Here is a 20,691-nt window from a genome sequence, read left to right as displayed (position 1 = left end):
GAGCAAATCTGACTTCCACTAACAAGGACATTGATTCCAATGTAATACACTTGAAATGACACCCAGCCCCTAAACCTAGTGAATATCTCATGCTCTGCATTGGCTGGGAATCGAACCCTGGTCAACTGCTTGGAAGGCAGCTATGCTCACCACTATACCACCAATGCTATGTGAAGCTCTTAAGCAACATGGAGACATCGATTCATATCCTGACCGTCATTTTTGTGGAAAGTGAAAATTCTTTGACCAAACGGATCGTTGGTATAGTTGTACTATTATGGCTTAGGGTGCGAGAGGTCCCTGGTTAAAAAATCTATCATTTTAATCAGTACCTGTTACCTTCAGATTAGTCCCGTGACACTTGTGGAAAACGTAGGGCAAAACGGAGAACATTGTGACAAGTGGGGTCACATTAGTTTGTAGCCCAAAGATTTTGGATTCTACAAACAGATGTTTGCACATAGAGGGTTCCGACTTCAGACGAGTCCCCTGACACTTGTGGGGGACGTAGAGACAAATTGAGAACACCACCGTGTTCGTGAGGGTCTCCCCTTTCCAGGGAGTGGTCATACGATGTTGTAGGTCAAACGGTTCAGATGCTACAGATGTTTTTGTGAGAATACCGATTATTGGTATGTCTCATGGTTTGACAAACACCGCTCTAGCTCCACCACCATTTATTGCAGATGTGGAGTTGTAACATAAACAGTTACGGAGGCTTGAGACAGATACGACGCGTTTCAATCTCTCTAGTTGAAAACTGATCGATTTGAATGGGTATTTTTTACGTTCGTTTACTTTGATTCACGTACTGATGCATCAATCGACTCAAAATAAATGAGCTCCATTCTTTTTTAAGTTTTATTTTTTCATTTTCTCTTTTAAAATATTAATTGACCTCATTTTGCTCAATATTCATTTGTCAACACTCATCATCAGTTTGCTGTCGCGGCTTAAGAAGACAGAATGTGAAAGACACAGCAGATGAAATACAAAAGATTTGAACTGAAGCCTGGTCAACAGTTTGGAAGACTGCTATGCTCACAAGTATAGCACAAACACTCACATGAGGTTCAATCTTTCCAAGCACCATGGACAAGAACAATTGATATCCTCATTGTAATTGCCGCAGAAAGCAAAACAATTTTATTCTTGTCTAAGGCTCGTTGGTCTAGGGGTATGATTCTCGCTTTGGGTGCGAGAGGTCCCGGGTTCAAATCGCGGATGAGCCCTTTTGCAGATCTTTTAACAAGCTCAGACAGGCAGATCTCTGGCCACTGGTTGCAAACAGCCACCTCTTGGGCGCAGGACGAGGTGGCTGAATGGTTTAGGCGATGGACTGCGTATCTATTGTGATATTCACTAGTTGGCTCAATATCGCACTTCATTTAGAAAACCTGCAAAAACTAAGAGCAAATCTGACTTCCACTAACATGGACATTGATTCCAATGTAATACACTTGAAATGACACCCAGCCCCTAAACCTAGTGAATATCTCATGCTCTGCATTGGCTGGGAATCGAACCCTGGTCAACTGCTTGGAAGGCAGCTATGCTCACCACTATACCACCAATGCTATGTGAAGCTCTTAAGCAACATGGAGACATCGATTCATATCCTGACCGTCATTTTTGTGGAAAGTGAAAATTCTTTGACCAAACGGATCGTTGGTATAGTTGTACTATTATGGCTTAGGGTGCGAGAGGTCCCTGGTTAAAAAATCTATCATTTTAATCAGTACCTGTTACCTTCAGATTAGTCCCGTGACACTTGTGGAAAACGTAGGGCAAAACGGAGAACATTGTGACAAGTGGGGTCACATTAGTTTGTAGCCCAAAGATTTTGGATTCTACAAACAGATGTTTGCACATAGAGGGTTCCGACTTCAGACGAGTCCCCTGACACTTGTGGGGGACGTAGAGACAAATTGAGAACACCACCGTGTTCGTGAGGGTCTCCCCTTTCCAGGGAGTGGTCATACGATGTTGTAGGTCAAACGGTTCAGATGCTACAAATGTTTTTGTGAGAATACCGATTATTGGTATGTCTCATGGTTTGACAAACACCGCTCTAGCTCCACCACCATTTATTGCAGATGTGGAGTTGTAACATAAACAGTTACGGAGGCTTGAGACAGATACGACGCGTTTCAATCTCTCTAGTTGAAAACTGATCGATTTGAATGGGTATTTTTTACGTTCGTTTACTTTGATTCACGTACTGATGCATCAATCGACTCAAAATAAATGAGCTCCATTCTTTTTTAAGTTTTATTTTTTCATTTTCTCTTTTAAAATATTAATTGACCTCATTTTGCTCAATATTCATTTGTCAACACTCATCATCAGTTTGCTGTCGCGGCTTAACCTCTATGGGCTAGGTGGGACGCTAGCGTGCCACCCGTGGTGCACTCCATCAACAGCAGGTGCATTTCAAGACCGGCAAATTTGAATCCAAATAAATGTCAAAATTCAAATTTTTCAAACATACAACTATTTTACACCCTTTGAAAGATAAACATCTCCTTAATCTAACCACGTTTTACGATTTCAAAAAGGTTTTACGGCGAAAGCATAAATTTAGAGTATGTTAGGACAGTACATTTACAAGAGTTGTGTGTAATGTTTTGTCAAGTCAAAGACAGGGTCACCAAAACCATAAAACCAGCTAAAATGATGCACTAACCTTTTACAATCTCCATCAGATGACACTCCTAGGACATTATGTTACACAATGCATGCATTTTTAGTTCTATCAAGTTCATATTTATATCCAAAAACAGCGTTTTACTATGGCATTGATGTTGAGGAAATCGTTTCCCTCCAATAACCGGCAGTCAAGTCAGCGTCACAAATTAAATAATTAAAATTAGAAAACATTGGTAAAATATTATATTGTCATTTAAAGAATTATAGATTTACATCTCTTGAACGCAATCAACTTGCCAGATTTAAAAATAACCTTACTGGGAAATCACACTTTGCAATAATCTGAGCACTGCGCCCAGAAAAATACGCGTTGCGATACAGACTAGACGTCATGTTGGGGAGATCTAAAATCGAAAATACTATGTAAATAATCCATTACCTTTGATTCTCTTCATCAGATGTCACTTCCAGGTATCACAGGTCCATAACGAATGTAGTTTTGTTCAAAAAAGCTCATCATTTATGTCCAAAAATCTCCGTCTTGTTAGCACATGATCTAAGCCAGCCGGACTTCTCGTCATGAACGAGGGGAAAAAATATATTTACGTTCGTTCAAACATGTCAAACGTTGTATAGCATAAATCATTAGGGCCTTTTTTAACCAGAACATGAATAATATTCAAGGTGGACGAATGCATACTCTTTTATAGCGTATTGGAACGAGGGTACCCAACATGAACTCGCGCGCCAGGTGTCTAATGGGACATCATCGTTCCATGGCTCTTGTTCGGTCAGATCTCCCTCCAGAAGACTCAAAACACTTTGTAAAGGCTGGTGACATCTAGTGGAAGCAATAGGAAGTGCCAAAATATTCCTCAGCCCCTGTGTTTTTCAATGGGATAGGTTTAAAGGTAATACAACACATCAGGTTTCAACTTCCTGTCAGAAAATGTCTCAGGGTTTTGCCTGCCAAATGAGTTCTGTTATACTCACAGACACCATTCAAACAGTTTTAGAAACTTTAGAGTGTTTTCTATCCATATATAATAAGTATATGCATATTCTAGTTACTGGGTAGGATTAGTAACCAGATTAAATCGGGTACATTTTTTTATCCAGACGTGCAAATGCTGCCCCCTAGCCCTAACAGGTTAAGAAGACAGAATGTGAAAGACACAGCAGATGAAATACAAAAGATTTGAACTGAAGCCTGGTCAACAGTTTGGAAGACTGCTATGCTCACAAGTATAGCACAAACACTCACATGAGGTTCAATCTTTCCAAGCACCATGGACAAGAACAATTGATATCCTCATTGTAATTGCCGCAGAAAGCAAAACAATTTTATTCTTGTCTAAGGCTCGTTGGTCTAGGGGTATGATTCTCGCTTTGGGTGCGAGAGGTCCCGGGTTCAAATCGCGGATGAGCCCTTTTGCAGATCTTTTAACAAGCTCAGACAGGCAGATCTCTGGCCACTGGTTGCAAACAGCCACCTCTTGGGCGCAGGACGAGGTGGCTGAATGGTTTAGGCGATGGACTGCGTATCTATTGTGATATTCACTAGTTGGCTCAATATCGCACTTCATTTAGAAAACCTGCAAAAACTAAGAGCAAATCTGACTTCCACTAACATGGACATTGATTCCAATGTAATACACTTGAAATGACACCCAGCCCCTAAACCTAGTGAATATCTCATGCTCTGCATTGGCTGGGAATCGAACCCTGGTCAACTGCTTGGAAGGCAGCTATGCTCACCACTATACCACCAATGCTATGTGAAGCTCTTAAGCAACATGGAGACATCGATTCATATCCTGACCGTCATTTTTGTGGAAAGTGAAAATTCTTTGACCAAACGGATCGTTGGTATAGTTGTACTATTATGGCTTAGGGTGCGAGAGGTCCCTGGTTAAAAAATCTATCATTTTAATCAGTACCTGTTACCTTCAGATTAGTCCCGTGACACTTGTGGAAAACGTAGGGCAAAACGGAGAACATTGTGACAAGTGGGGTCACATTAGTTTGTAGCCCAAAGATTTTGGATTCTACAAACAGATGTTTGCACATAGAGGGTTCCGACTTCAGACGAGTCCCCTGACACTTGTGGGGGACGTAGAGACAAATTGAGAACACCACCGTGTTCGTGAGGGTCTCCCCTTTCCAGGGAGTGGTCATACGATGTTGTAGGTCAAACGGTTCAGATGCTACAGATGTTTTTGTGAGAATACCGATTATTGGTATGTCTCATGGTTTGACAAACACCGCTCTAGCTCCACCACCATTTATTGCAGATGTGGAGTTGTAACATAAACAGTTACGGAGGCTTGAGACAGATACGACGCGTTTCAATCTCTCTAGTTGAAAACTGATCGATTTGAATGGGTATTTTTTACGTTCGTTTACTTTGATTCACGTACTGATGCATCAATCGACTCAAAATAAATGAGCTCCATTCTTTTTTAAGTTTTATTTTTTCATTTTCTCTTTTAAAATATTAATTGACCTCATTTTGCTCAATATTCATTTGTCAACACTCATCATCAGTTTGCTGTCGCGGCTTAAGAAGACAGAATGTGAAAGACACAGCAGATGAAATACAAAAGATTTGAACTGAAGCCTGGTCAACAGTTTGGAAGACTGCTATGCTCACAAGTATAGCACAAACACTCACATGAGGTTCAATCTTTCCAAGCACCATGGACAAGAACAATTGATATCCTCATTGTAATTGCCGCAGAAAGCAAAACAATTTTATTCTTGTCTAAGGCTCGTTGGTCTAGGGGTATGATTCTCGCTTTGGGTGCGAGAGGTCCCGGGTTCAAATCGCGGATGAGCCCTTTTGCAGATCTTTTAACAAGCTCAGACAGGCAGATCTCTGGCCACTGGTTGCAAACAGCCACCTCTTGGGCGCAGGACGAGGTGGCTGAATGGTTTAGGCGATGGACTGCGTATCTATTGTGATATTCACTAGTTGGCTCAATATCGCACTTCATTTAGAAAACCTGCAAAAACTAAGAGCAAATCTGACTTCCACTAACATGGACATTGATTCCAATGTAATACACTTGAAATGACACCCAGCCCCTAAACCTAGTGAATATCTCATGCTCTGCATTGGCTGGGAATCGAACCCTGGTCAACTGCTTGGAAGGCAGCTATGCTCACCACTATACCACCAATGCTATGTGAAGCTCTTAAGCAACATGGAGACATCGATTCATATCCTGACCGTCATTTTTGTGGAAAGTGAAAATTCTTTGACCAAACGGATCGTTGGTATAGTTGTACTATTATGGCTTAGGGTGCGAGAGGTCCCTGGTTAAAAAATCTATCATTTTAATCAGTACCTGTTACCTTCAGATTAGTCCCGTGACACTTGTGGAAAACGTAGGGCAAAACGGAGAACATTGTGACAAGTGGGGTCACATTAGTTTGTAGCCCAAAGATTTTGGATTCTACAAACAGATGTTTGCACATAGAGGGTTCCGACTTCAGACGAGTCCCCTGACACTTGTGGGGGACGTAGAGACAAATTGAGAACACCACCGTGTTCGTGAGGGTCTCCCCTTTCCAGGGAGTGGTCATACGATGTTGTAGGTCAAACGGTTCAGATGCTACAGATGTTTTTGTGAGAATACCGATTATTGGTATGTCTCATGGTTTGACAAACACCGCTCTAGCTCCACCACCATTTATTGCAGATGTGGAGTTGTAACATAAACAGTTACGGAGGCTTGAGACAGATACGACGCGTTTCAATCTCTCTAGTTGAAAACTGATCGATTTGAATGGGTATTTTTTACGTTCGTTTACTTTGATTCACGTACTGATGCATCAATCGACTCAAAATAAATGAGCTCCATTCTTTTTTAAGTTTTATTTTTTCATTTTCTCTTTTAAAATATTAATTGACCTCATTTTGCTCAATATTCATTTGTCAACACTCATCATCAGTTTGCTGTCGCGGCTTAACCTCTATGGGCTAGGTGGGACGCTAGCGTGCCACCCGTGGTGCACTCCATCAACAGCAGGTGCATTTCAAGACCGGCAAATTTGAATCCAAATAAATGTCAAAATTCAAATTTTTCAAACATACAACTATTTTACACCCTTTGAAAGATAAACATCTCCTTAATCTAACCACGTTTTACGATTTCAAAAAGGTTTTACGGCGAAAGCATAAATTTAGAGTATGTTAGGACAGTACATTTACAAGAGTTGTGTGTAATGTTTTGTCAAGTCAAAGACAGGGTCACCAAAACCATAAAACCAGCTAAAATGATGCACTAACCTTTTACAATCTCCATCAGATGACACTCCTAGGACATTATGTTACACAATGCATGCATTTTTAGTTCTATCAAGTTCATATTTATATCCAAAAACAGCGTTTTACTATGGCATTGATGTTGAGGAAATCGTTTCCCTCCAATAACCGGCAGTCAAGTCAGCGTCACAAATTAAATAATTAAAATTAGAAAACATTGGTAAAATATTATATTGTCATTTAAAGAATTATAGATTTACATCTCTTGAACGCAATCAACTTGCCAGATTTAAAAATAACCTTACTGGGAAATCACACTTTGCAATAATCTGAGCACTGCGCCCAGAAAAATACGCGTTGCGATACAGACTAGACGTCATGTTGGGGAGATCTAAAATCGAAAATACTATGTAAATAATCCATTACCTTTGATTCTCTTCATCAGATGTCACTTCCAGGTATCACAGGTCCATAACGAATGTAGTTTTGTTCAAAAAAGCTCATCATTTATGTCCAAAAATCTCCGTCTTGTTAGCACATGATCTAAGCCAGCCGGACTTCTCGTCATGAACGAGGGGAAAAAATATATTTACGTTCGTTCAAACATGTCAAACGTTGTATAGCATAAATCATTAGGGCCTTTTTTAACCAGAACATGAATAATATTCAAGGTGGACGAATGCATACTCTTTTATAGCGTATTGGAACGAGGGTACCCAACATGAACTCGCGCGCCAGGTGTCTAATGGGACATCATCGTTCCATGGCTCTTGTTCGGTCAGATCTCCCTCCAGAAGACTCAAAACACTTTGTAAAGGCTGGTGACATCTAGTGGAAGCAATAGGAAGTGCCAAAATATTCCTCAGCCCCTGTGTTTTTCAATGGGATAGGTTTAAAGGTAATACAACACATCAGGTTTCAACTTCCTGTCAGAAAATGTCTCAGGGTTTTGCCTGCCAAATGAGTTCTGTTATACTCACAGACACCATTCAAACAGTTTTAGAAACTTTAGAGTGTTTTCTATCCATATATAATAAGTATATGCATATTCTAGTTACTGGGTAGGATTAGTAACCAGATTAAATCGGGTACATTTTTTTATCCAGACGTGCAAATGCTGCCCCCTAGCCCTAACAGGTTAAGAAGACAGAATGTGAAAGACACAGCAGATGAAATACAAAAGATTTGAACTGAAGCCTGGTCAACAGTTTGGAAGACTGCTATGCTCACAAGTATAGCACAAACACTCACATGAGGTTCAATCTTTCCAAGCACCATGGACAAGAACAATTGATATCCTCATTGTAATTGCCGCAGAAAGCAAAACAATTTTATTCTTGTCTAAGGCTCGTTGGTCTAGGGGTATGATTCTCGCTTTGGGTGCGAGAGGTCCCGGGTTCAAATCGCGGATGAGCCCTTTTGCAGATCTTTTAACAAGCTCAGACAGGCAGATCTCTGGCCACTGGTTGCAAACAGCCACCTCTTGGGCGCAGGACGAGGTGGCTGAATGGTTTAGGCGATGGACTGCGTATCTATTGTGATATTCACTAGTTGGCTCAATATCGCACTTCATTTAGAAAACCTGCAAAAACTAAGAGCAAATCTGACTTCCACTAACATGGACATTGATTCCAATGTAATACACTTGAAATGACACCCAGCCCCTAAACCTAGTGAATATCTCATGCTCTGCATTGGCTGGGAATCGAACCCTGGTCAACTGCTTGGAAGGCAGCTATGCTCACCACTATACCACCAATGCTATGTGAAGCTCTTAAGCAACATGGAGACATCGATTCATATCCTGACCGTCATTTTTGTGGAAAGTGAAAATTCTTTGACCAAACGGATCGTTGGTATAGTTGTACTATTATGGCTTAGGGTGCGAGAGGTCCCTGGTTAAAAAATCTATCATTTTAATCAGTACCTGTTACCTTCAGATTAGTCCCGTGACACTTGTGGAAAACGTAGGGCAAAACGGAGAACATTGTGACAAGTGGGGTCACATTAGTTTGTAGCCCAAAGATTTTGGATTCTACAAACAGATGTTTGCACATAGAGGGTTCCGACTTCAGACGAGTCCCCTGACACTTGTGGGGGACGTAGAGACAAATTGAGAACACCACCGTGTTCGTGAGGGTCTCCCCTTTCCAGGGAGTGGTCATACGATGTTGTAGGTCAAACGGTTCAGATGCTACAGATGTTTTTGTGAGAATACCGATTATTGGTATGTCTCATGGTTTGACAAACACCGCTCTAGCTCCACCACCATTTATTGCAGATGTGGAGTTGTAACATAAACAGTTACGGAGGCTTGAGACAGATACGACGCGTTTCAATCTCTCTAGTTGAAAACTGATCGATTTGAATGGGTATTTTTTACGTTCGTTTACTTTGATTCACGTACTGATGCATCAATCGACTCAAAATAAATGAGCTCCATTCTTTTTTAAGTTTTATTTTTTCATTTTCTCTTTTAAAATATTAATTGACCTCATTTTGCTCAATATTCATTTGTCAACACTCATCATCAGTTTGCTGTCGCGGCTTAAGAAGACAGAATGTGAAAGACACAGCAGATGAAATACAAAAGATTTGAACTGAAGCCTGGTCAACAGTTTGGAAGACTGCTATGCTCACAAGTATAGCACAAACACTCACATGAGGTTCAATCTTTCCAAGCACCATGGACAAGAACAATTGATATCCTCATTGTAATTGCCGCAGAAAGCAAAACAATTTTATTCTTGTCTAAGGCTCGTTGGTCTAGGGGTATGATTCTCGCTTTGGGTGCGAGAGGTCCCGGGTTCAAATCCCGGATGAACCCTTTTGCAGATCTTTTAACAAGCTCAGACAGGCAGATCTCTGGCCACTGGTTGCAAACAGCCACCTCTTGGGCGCAGGACGAGGTGGCTGAATGGTTTAGGCGATGGATGGATTGGCACTAGTTGGCTCAATATCGCACTTCATTTAGAAAACCTGCAAAAACTAAGAGCAAATCTGACTTCCACTAACAAGGACATTGATTCCAATGTAATACACTTAAAATGACACCCAGCCCCTAAACCTAGTGAATATCTCATGCTCTTCATTGGCTGGGAATCGAACCCTGGTCAACTGCTTGGAAGGCAGCTATGCTCACCACTATACCACCAATGATATGTAAAGCTCTTAAGCAACATGGAGACATCGATTCATATCCTGACCGTCATTTTTGTGGAAAGTGAAAATTCTTTGACCAAACGGATCGTTGGTATAGTTGTACTATTATGGCTTAGGGTGCGAGAGGTCCCTGGTTAAAAAATCTATCATTTTAATCAGTACCTGTTACCTTCAGATTAGTCCCGTGACACTTGTGGAAAACGTAGGGCAAAACGGAGAACATTGTGACAAGTGGGGTCACATTAGTTTGTAGCCCAAAGATTTTGGATTCTACAAACAGATGTTTGCACATAGAGGGTTCCGACTTCAGACGAGTCCCCTGACACTTGTGGGGGACGTAGAGACAAATTGAGAACACCACCGTGTTCGTGAGGGTCTCCCCTTTCCAGGGAGTGGTCATACGATGTTGTAGGTCAAACGGTTCAGATGCTACAGATGTTTTTGTGAGAATACCGATTATTGGTATGTCTCATGGTTTGACAAACACCGCTCTAGCTCCACCACCATTTATTGCAGATGTGGAGTTGTAACATAAACAGTTACGGAGGCTTGAGACAGATACGACGCGTTTCAATCTCTCTAGTTGAAAACTGATCGATTTGAATGGGTATTTTTTACGTTCGTTTACTTTGATTCACGTACTGATGCATCAATCGACTCAAAATAAATGAGCTCCATTCTTTTTTAAGTTTTATTTTTTCATTTTCTCTTTTAAAATATTAATTGACCTCATTTTGCTCAATATTCATTTGTCAACACTCATCATCAGTTTGCTGTCGCGGCTTAAGAAGACAGAATGTGAAAGACACAGCAGATGAAATACAAAAGATTTGAACTGAAGCCTGGTCAATAGTTTGGAAGACTGCTATGCTCACAAGTATAGCACAAACACTCACATGAGGTTCAATCTTTCCAAGCACCATGGACAAGAACAATTGATATCCTCATTGTAATTGCCGCAGAAAGCAAAACAATTTTATTCTTGTCTAAGGCTCGTTGGTCTAGGGGTATGATTCTCGCTTTGGGTGCGAGAGGTCCCGGGTTCAAATCCCGGATGAGCCCTTTTGCAGATCTTTTAACAAGCTCAGACAGGCAGATCTCTGGCCACTGGTTGCAAACAGCCACCTCTTGGGCGCAGGACGAGGTGGCTGAATGGTTTAGGCGATGGATATTCACTAGTTGGCTCAATATCGCACTTCATTTAGAAAACCTGCAAAAACTAAGAGCAAATCTGACTTCCACTAACAAGGACATTGATTCCAATGTAATACACTTAAAATGACACCCAGCCCCTAAACCTAGTGAATATCTCATGCTCTTCATTGGCTGGGAATCGAACCCTGGTCAACTGCTTGGAAGGCAGCTATGCTCACCACTATACCACCAATGATATGTAAAGCTCTTAAGCAACATGGAGACATCGATTCATATCCTGACCGTCATTTTTGTGGAAAGTGAAAATTCTTTGACCAAACGGATCGTTGGTATAGTTGTACTATTATGGCTTAGGGTGCGAGAGGTCCCTGGTTAAAAAATCTATCATTTTAATCAGTACCTGTTACCTTCAGATTAGTCCCGTGACACTTGTGGAAAACGTAGGGCAAAACGGAGAACATTGTGACAAGTGGGGTCACATTAGTTTGTAGCCCAAAGATTTTGGATTCTACAAACAGATGTTTGCACATAGAGGGTTCCGACTTCAGACGAGTCCCCTGACACTTGTGGGGGACGTAGAGACAAATTGAGAACACCACCGTGTTCGTGAGGGTCTCCCCTTTCCAGGGAGTGGTCATACGATGTTGTAGGTCAAACGGTTCAGATGCTACAGATGTTTTTGTGAGAATACCGATTATTGGTATGTCTCATGGTTTGACAAACACCGCTCTAGCTCCACCACCATTTATTGCAGATGCGGAGTTGTAACATAAACAGTTATGGAGGCTTGAGACAGATACGACGCGTTTCAATCTCTCTAGTTGAAAACTGATCGATTTGAATGGGTATTTTTTACGTTCGTTTACTTTGATTCACGTACTGATGCATCAATCGACTCAAAATAAATGAGCTCCATTCTTTTTGAAGTTTTATTTTTTCATTTTCTCTTTTAAAATATTAATTGACCTCATTTTGCTCAATATTAATTTTCAACACTCATCATCAGTTTGCTGTCGCGGCTTAAGAAGACAGAATGTGAAAGACACAGCAGATGAAATACAAAAGATTTGAACTGAAGCCTGGTCAACAGTTTGGAAGACTGCTATGCTCACAAGTATAGCACAAACACTCACATGAGGTTCAATCTTTCCAAGCACCATGGACAAGAACAATTGATATCCTCATTGTAATTGCCGCAGAAAGCAAAACAATTTTATTCTTGTCTAAGGCTCGTTGGTCTAGGGGTATGATTCTCGCTTTGGGTGTGAGAGGTCCCGGGTTCAAATCCCGGATGAACCCTTTTGCAGATCTTTTAACAAGCTCAGACAGGCAGATCTCTGGCCACTGGTTGCAAACAGCCACCTCTTGGGCGCAGGACGAGGTGGCTGAATGGTTTAGGCGATGGATATTCACTAGTTGGCTCAATATCGCACTTCATTTAGAAAACCTGCAAAAACTAAGAGCAAATCTGACTTCCACTAACAAGGACATTGATTCCAATGTAATACACTTAAAATGACACCCAGCCCCTAAACCTAGTGAATATCTCATGCTCTTCATTGGCTGGGAATCGAACCCTGGTCAACTGCTTGGAAGGCAGCTATGCTCACCACTATACCACCAATGATATGTAAAGCTCTTAAGCAACATGGAGACATCGATTCATATCCTGACCGTCATTTTTGTGGAAAGTGAAAATTCTTTGACCAAACGGATCGTTGGTATAGTTGTACTATTATGGCTTAGGGTGCGAGAGGTCCCTGGTTAAAAAATCTATCATTTTAATCAGTACCTGTTACCTTCAGATTAGTCCTGTGACACTTGTGGAAAACGTAGGGCAAAACGGAGAACATTGTGACAAGTGGGGTCACATTAGTTTGTAGCCCAAAGATTTTGGATTCTACAAACAGATGTTTGCACATAGAGGGTTCCGACTTCAGACGAGTCCCCTGACACTTGTGGGGGACGTAGAGACAAATTGAGAACACCACCGTGTTCGTGAGGGTCTCCCCTTTCCAGGGAGTGGTCATACGATGTTGTAGGTCAAACGGTTCAGATGCTACAGATGTTTTTGTGAGAATACCGATTATTGGTATGTCTCATGGTTTGACAAACACCGCTCTAGCTCCACCACCATTTATTGCAGATGTGGAGGTGTAACATAAACAGTTACGGAGGCTTGAGACAGATACGACGCGTTTCAATCTCTCTAGTTGAAAACTGATCGATTTGAATGGGTATTTTTTACGTTCGTTTACTTTGATTCACGTACTGATGCATCAATCGACTCAAAATAAATGAGCTCCATTCTTTTTTAAGTTTTATTTTTTCATTTTCTCTTTTAAAATATTAATTGACCTCATTTTGCTCAATATTAATTTTCAACACTCATCATCAGTTTGCTGTCGCGGCTTAAGAAGACAGAATGTGAAAGACACAGCAGATGAAATACAAAAGATTTGAACTGAAGCCTGGTCAACAGTTTGGAAGACTGCTATGCTCACAAGTATAGCACAAACACTCACATGAGGTTCAATCTTTCCAAGCACCATGGACAAGAACAATTGATATCCTCATTGTAATTGCCGCAGAAAGCAAAACAATTTTATTCTTGTCTAAGGCTCGTTGGTCTAGGGGTATGATTCTCGCTTTGGGTGCGAGAGGTCCCGGGTTCAAATCCCGGATGAACCCTTTTGCAGATCTTTTAACAAGCTCAGACAGGCAGATCTCTGGCCACTGGTTGCAAACAGCCACCTCTTGGGCGCAGGACGAGGTGGCTGAATGGTTTAGGCGATGGATATTCACTAGTTGGCTCAATATCGCACTTCATTTAGAAAACCTGCAAAAACTAAGAGCAAATCTGACTTCCACTAACAAGGACATTGATTCCAATGTAATACACTTAAAATGACACCCAGCCCCTAAACCTAGTGAATATCTCATGCTCTTCATTGGCTGGGAATCGAACCCTGGTCAACTGCTTGGAAGGCAGCTATGCTCACCACTATACCACCAATGATATGTAAAGCTCTTAAGCAACATGGAGACATCGATTCATATCCTGACCGTCATTTTTGTGGAAAGTGAAAATTCTTTGACCAAACGGATCGTTGGTATAGTTGTACTATTATGGCTTAGGGTGCGAGAGGTCCCTGGTTAAAAAATCTATCATTTTAATCAGTACCTGTTACCTTCAGATTAGTCCCGTGACACTTGTGGAAAACGTAGGGCAAAACGGAGAACATTGTGACAAGTGGGGTCACATTAGTTTGTAGCCCAAAGATTTTGGATTCTACAAACAGATGTTTGCACATAGAGGGTTCCGACTTCAGACGAGTCCCCTGACACTTGTGGGGGACGTAGAGACCAATTGAGAACACCACCGTGTTCGTGAGGGTCTCCCCTTTCCAGGGAGTGGTCATACGATGTTGTAGGTCAAACGGTTCAGATGCTACAGATGTTTTTGTGAGAATACCGATTATTGGTATGTCTCATGGTTTGACAAACACCGCTCTAGCTCCACCACCATTTATTGCAGATGTGGAGTTGTAACATAAACAGTTACGGAGGCTTGAGACAGATACGACGCGTTTCAATCTCTCTAGTTGAAAACTGATCGATTTGAATGGGTATTTTTTACGTTCGTTTACTTTGATTCACGTACTGATGCATCAATCGACTCAAAATAAATGAGCTCCATTCTTTTTGAAGTTTTATTTTTTCATTTTCTCTTTTAAAATATTAATTGACCTCATTTTGCTCAATATTAATTTGTCAACACTCATCATCAGTTTGCTGTCGCGGCTTAAGAAGACAGAATGTGAAAGACACAGCAGATGAAATACAAAAGATTTGAACTGAAGCCTGGTCAACAGTTTGGAAGACTGCTATGCTCACAAGTATAGCACAAACACTCACATGAGGTTCAATCTTTCCAAGCACCATGGACAAGAACAATTGATATCCTCATTGTAATTGCCGCAGAAAGCAAAACAATTTTATTCTTGTCTAAGGCTCGTTGGTCTAGGGGTATGATTCTCGCTTTGGGTGCGAGAGGTCCCGGGTTCAAATCCCGGATGAACCCTTTTGCAGATCTTTTAACAAGCTCAGACAGGCAGATCTCTGGCCACTGGTTGCAAACAGCCACCTCTTGGGCGCAGGACGAGGTGGCTGAATGGTTTAGGCGATGGATATTCACTAGTTGGCTCAATATCGCACTTCATTTAGAAAACCTGCAAAAACTAAGAGCAAATCTGACTTCCACTAACAAGGACATTGATTCCAATGTAATACACTTAAAATGACACCCAGCCCCTAAACCTAGTGAATATCTCATGCTCTTCATTGGCTGGGAATCGAACCCTGGTCAACTGCTTGGAAGGCAGCTATGCTCACCACTATACCACCAATGATATGTAAAGCTCTTAAGCAACATGGAGACATCGATTCATATCCTGACCGTCATTTTTGTGGAAAGTGAAAATTCTTTGACCAAACGGATCGTTGGTATAGTTGTACTATTATGGCTTAGGGTGCGAGAGGTCCCTGGTTAAAAAATCTATCATTTTAATCAGTACCTGTTACCTTCAGATTAGTCCCGTGACACTTGTGGAAAACGTAGGGCAAAACGGAGAACATTGTGACAAGTGGGGTCACATTAGTTTGTAGCCCAAAGATTTTGGATTCTACAAACAGATGTTTGCACATAGAGGGTTCCGACTTCAGACGAGTCCCCTGACACTTGTGGGGGACGTAGAGACAAATTGAGAACACCACCGTGTTCGTGAGGGTCTCCCCTTTCCAGGGAGTGGTCATACGATGTTGTAGGTCAAACGGTTCAGATGCTACAGATGTTTTTGTGAGAATACCGATTATTGGTATGTCTCATGGTTTGACAAACACCGCTCTAGCTCCACCACCATTTATTGCAGATGTGGAGTTGTAACATAAACAGTTACGGAGGCTTGAGACAGATACGACGCGTTTCAATCTCTCTAGTTGAAAACTGATCGATTTGAATGGGTATTTTTTACGTTCGTTTACTTTGATTCACGTACTGATGCATCAATCGACTCAAAATAAATGAGCTCCATTCTTTTTGAAGTTTTATTTTTTCATTTTCTCTTTTAAAATATTAATTGACCTCATTTTGCTCAATATTAATTTTCAACACTCATCATCAGTTTGCTGTCGCGGCTTAAGAAGACAGAATGTGAAAGACACAGCAGATGAAATACAAAAGATTTGAACTGAAGCCTGGTCAACAGTTTGGAAGACTGCTATGCTCACAAGTATAGCACAAACACTCACATGAGGTTCAATCTTTCCAAGCACCATGGACAAGAACAATTGATATCCTCATTGTAATTGCCGCAGAAAGCAAAACAATTTTATTCTTGTCTAAGGCTCGTTGGTCTAGGGGTATGATTCTCGCTTTGGGTGCGAGAGGTCCCGGGTTCAAATCCCGGATGAACCCTTTTGCAGATCTTTTAACAAGCTCAGACAGGCAGATCTCTGGCCACTGGTTGCAAACAGCCACCTCTTGGGCGCAGGACGAGGTGGCTGAATGGTTTAGGCGATGGATATTCACTAGTTGGCTCAATATCGCACTTCATTTAGAAAACCTGCAAAAACTAAGAGCAAATCTGACTTCCACTAACAAGGACATTGATTCCAATGTAATACACTTAAAATGACACCCAGCCCCTAAACCTAGTGAATATCTCATGCTCTTCATTGGCTGGGAATCGAACCCTGGTCAACTGCTTGGAAGGCAGCTATGCTCACCACTATACCACCAATGATATGTAAAGCTCTTAAGCAACATGGAGACATCGATTCATATCCTGACCGTCATTTTTGTGGAAAGTGAAAATTCTTTGACCAAACGGATCGTTGGTATAGTTGTACTATTATGGCTTAGGGTGCGAGAGGTCCCTGGTTAAAAAATCTATCATTTTAATCAGTACCTGTTACCTTCAGATTAGTCCCGTGACACTTGTGGAAAACGTAGGGCAAAACGGAGAACATTGTGACAAGTGGGGTCACATTAGTTTGTAGCCCAAAGATTTTGGATTCTACAAACAGATGTTTGCACATAGAGGGTTCCGACTTCAGACGAGTCCCCTGACACTTGTGGGGGACGTAGAGACAAATTGAGAACACCACCGTGTTCGTGAGGGTCTCCCCTTTCCAGGGAGTGGTCATACGATGTTGTAGGTCAAACGGTTCAGATGCTACAGATGTTTTTGTGAGAATACCGATTATTGGTATGTCTCATGGTTTGACAAACACCGCTCTAGCTCCACCACCATTTATTGCAGATGTGGAGGTGTAACATAAACAGTTACGGAGGCTTGAGACAGATACGACGCGTTTCAATCTCTCTAGTTGAAAACTGATCGATTTGAATGGGTATTTTTTACGTTCGTTTACTTTGATTCACGTACTGATGCATCAATCGACTCAAAATAAATGAGCTCCATTCTTTTTTAAGTTTTATTTTTTCATTTTCTCTTTTAAAATATTAATTGACCTCATTTTGCTCAATATTAATTTTCAACACTCATCATCAGTTTGCTGTCGCGGCTTAAGAAGACAGAATGTGAAAGACACAGCAGATGAAATACAAAAGATTTGAACTGAAGCCTGGTCAACAGTTTGGAAGACTGCTATGCTCACAAGTATAGCACAAACACTCACATGAGGTTCAATCTTTCCAAGCACCATGGACAAGAACAATTGATATCCTCATTGTAATTGCCGCAGAAAGCAAAACTATTTTATTCTTGTCTAAGGCTCGTTGGTCTAGGGGTATGATTCTCGCTTTGGGTGCGAGAGGTCCCGGGTTCAAATCCCGGATGAACCCTTTTGCAGATCTTTTAACAAGCTCAGACAGGCAGATCTCTGGCCACTGGTTGCAAACAGCCACCTCTTGGGCGCAGGACGAGGTGGCTGAATGGTTTAGGCGATGGATATTCACTAGTTGGCTCAATATCGCACTTCATTTAGAAAACCTGCAAAAACTAAGAGCAAATCTGACTTCCACTAACAAGGACATTGATTCCAATGTAATACACTTGAAATGACACCCAGCTCCTAAACCTAGTGAATATATCATGCTCTGCATTGGCTGGGAATCGAACCCTGGTCAACTGCTTGGAAGGCAGCTATGCTCACCACTATACCACCAATGCTATGTGAAGCTCTTAAGCAACATGGAGACATCGATTAATATCCTGACCGTCATTTTTGTGGAAAGTGAAAATTCTTTGACCAAACGGATCGTTGGTATAGTTGTACTATTATGGCTTAGGGTGCGAGAGGTCCCTGGTTAAAAAATCTATCATTTTAATCAGTACCTGTTACCTTCAGATTAGTCCCGTGACACTTGTGGAAAACGTAGGGCAAAACGGAGAACATTGTGACAAGTGGGGTCACATTAGTTTGTAGCCCAAAGATTTTGGATTCTACAAACAGATGTTTGCACATAGAGGGTTCCGACTTCAGACGAGTCCCCTGACACTTGTGGGGGACGTAGAGACAAATTGAGAACACCACCGTGTTCGTGAGGGTCTCCCCTTTCCAGGGAGTGGTCATACGATGTTGTAGGTCAAACGGTTCAGATGCTACAGATGTTTTTGTGAGAATACCGATTATTGGTATGTCTCATGGTTTGACAAACACCGCTCTAGCTCCACCACCATTTATTGCAGATGTGGAGTTGTAACATAAACAGTTACAGAAGCTTGAGACAGATACGACGAGTTTCAATCTCTCTAGTTGAAAACTGATCGATTTGAATGGGTATTTTTTACGTTCGTTTACTTTGATTCACGTACTGATGCATCAATCGACTCAAAATAAATGAGCTCCATTCTTTTTGAAGTTTTATTTTTTCATTTTCTCTTTTAAAATATTAATTGACCTCATTTTGCTCAATATTCATTTGTCAACACTCATCATCAGTTTGCTGTCGCGGCTTAAGAAGACAGAATGTGAAAGACACAGCAGATGAAATACAAAAGATTTGAACTGAAGCCTGGTCAACAGTTTGGAAGACTGCTATGCTCACAAGTATAGCACAAACACTCACATGAGGTTCAATCTTTCCAAGCACCATGGACAAGAACAATTGATATCCTCATTGTAATTGCCGCAGAAAGCAAAACAATTTTATTCTTGTCTAAGGCTCGTTGGTCTAGGGGTATGATTCTCGCTTTGGGTGCGAGAGGTCCCGGGTTCAAATCCCGGATGAACCCTTTTGCAGATCTTTTAACAAGCTCAGACAGGCAGATCTCTGGCCACTGGTTGCAAACAGCCACCTCTTGGGCGCAGGACGAGGTGGCTGAATGGTTTAGGCGATGGATATTCACTAGTTGGCTCAATATCGCACTTCATTTAGAAAACCTGCAAAAACTAAGAGCAAATCTGACTTCCACTAACAAGGACATTGATTCCAATGTAATACACTTAAAATGACACCCAGCCCCTAAACCTAGTGAATATCTCATGCTCTTCATTGGCTGGGAATCGAACCCTGGTCAACTGCTTGGAAGGCAGCTATGCTCACCACTATACCACCAATGATATGTAAAGCTCTTAAGCAACATGGAGACATCGATTCATATCCTGACCGTCATTTTTGTGGAAAGTGAAAATTCTTTGACCAAACGGATCGTTGGTATAGTTGTACTATTATGGCTTAGGGTGCGAGAGGTCCCTGGTTAAAAAATCTATCATTTTAATCAGTACCTGTTACCTTCAGATTAGTCCCGTGACACTTGTGGAAAACGTAGGGCAAAACGGAGAACATTGTGACAAGTGGGGTCACATTAGTTTGTAGCCCAAAGATTTTGGATTCTACAAACAGATGTTTGCACATAGAGGGTTCCGACTTCAGACGAGTCCCCTGACACTTGTGGGGGACGTAGAGACAAATTGAGAACACCACCGTGTTCGTGAGGGTCTCCCCTTTCCAGGGAGTGGTCATACGATGTTGTAGGTCAAACGGTTCAGATGCTACATATGTTTTTGTGAGAATACCGATTATTGGTATGTCTCATTGTTTGACAAACACCGCTCTAGCTCCACCACCATTTATTGCAGATGTGGAGTTGTAACATAAACAGTTACGGAGGCTTGAGACAGATACGACGCGTTTCAATCTCTCTAGTTGAAAACTGATCGATTTGAATGGGTATTTTTTACGTTCGTTTACTTTGATTCACGTACTGATGCATCAATCGACTCAAAATAAATGAGCTCCATTCTTTTTTAAGTTTTATTTTTTCATTTTCTCTTTTAAAATATTAATTGACCTCATTTTGCTCAATATTAATTTGTCAACACTCATCATCAGTTTGCTGTCGCGGCTTAAGAAGACAGAATGTGAAAGACACAGCAGATGAAATACAAAAGATTTGAACTGAAGCCTGGTCAACAGTTTGGAAGAC

General features: G+C 41.4%; 7 non-coding genes across 7 annotated transcripts; all 7 read left to right on the top strand.

The window, feature by feature from the left end:
- The first annotated feature begins 9,674 nt into the window (after positions 1-9,674).
- Positions 9,675-9,746, top strand: trnap-ugg (transfer RNA proline (anticodon UGG)). The gene has a single exon. It is a non-coding gene; the product is annotated as a tRNA-Pro (tRNA).
- Positions 9,747-11,071: 1,325 nt separating this feature from the next.
- Positions 11,072-11,143, top strand: trnap-ugg (transfer RNA proline (anticodon UGG)). Its single transcript has one exon. It is a non-coding gene; the product is annotated as a tRNA-Pro (tRNA).
- Positions 11,144-13,855: 2,712 nt separating this feature from the next.
- Positions 13,856-13,927, top strand: trnap-ugg (transfer RNA proline (anticodon UGG)). The gene has a single exon. It is a non-coding gene; the product is annotated as a tRNA-Pro (tRNA).
- Positions 13,928-15,248: 1,321 nt separating this feature from the next.
- On the top strand, positions 15,249-15,320 carry trnap-ugg (transfer RNA proline (anticodon UGG)). Its single transcript has one exon. It is a non-coding gene; the product is annotated as a tRNA-Pro (tRNA).
- A 1,320-nt stretch (positions 15,321-16,640) lies between these two features.
- Positions 16,641-16,712, top strand: trnap-ugg (transfer RNA proline (anticodon UGG)). The gene has a single exon. It is a non-coding gene; the product is annotated as a tRNA-Pro (tRNA).
- A 1,320-nt stretch (positions 16,713-18,032) lies between these two features.
- Positions 18,033-18,104, top strand: trnap-ugg (transfer RNA proline (anticodon UGG)). Its single transcript has one exon. It is a non-coding gene; the product is annotated as a tRNA-Pro (tRNA).
- Positions 18,105-19,425: 1,321 nt separating this feature from the next.
- On the top strand, positions 19,426-19,497 carry trnap-ugg (transfer RNA proline (anticodon UGG)). The gene has a single exon. It is a non-coding gene; the product is annotated as a tRNA-Pro (tRNA).
- Positions 19,498-20,691: the final 1,194 nt, after the last annotated feature.

The sequence above is a fragment of the Salmo salar genome, unplaced genomic scaffold, assembly GCF_965601325.2.
Source record: "Salmo salar unplaced genomic scaffold, fSalSal1 ptg000378l, whole genome shotgun sequence".
NCBI lineage: Eukaryota > Metazoa > Chordata > Actinopteri > Salmoniformes > Salmonidae > Salmo > Salmo salar.
The sequence above is the reverse complement of the archived record's forward strand: the minus strand, read 5'-3'. Positions and strand labels throughout refer to the sequence as shown.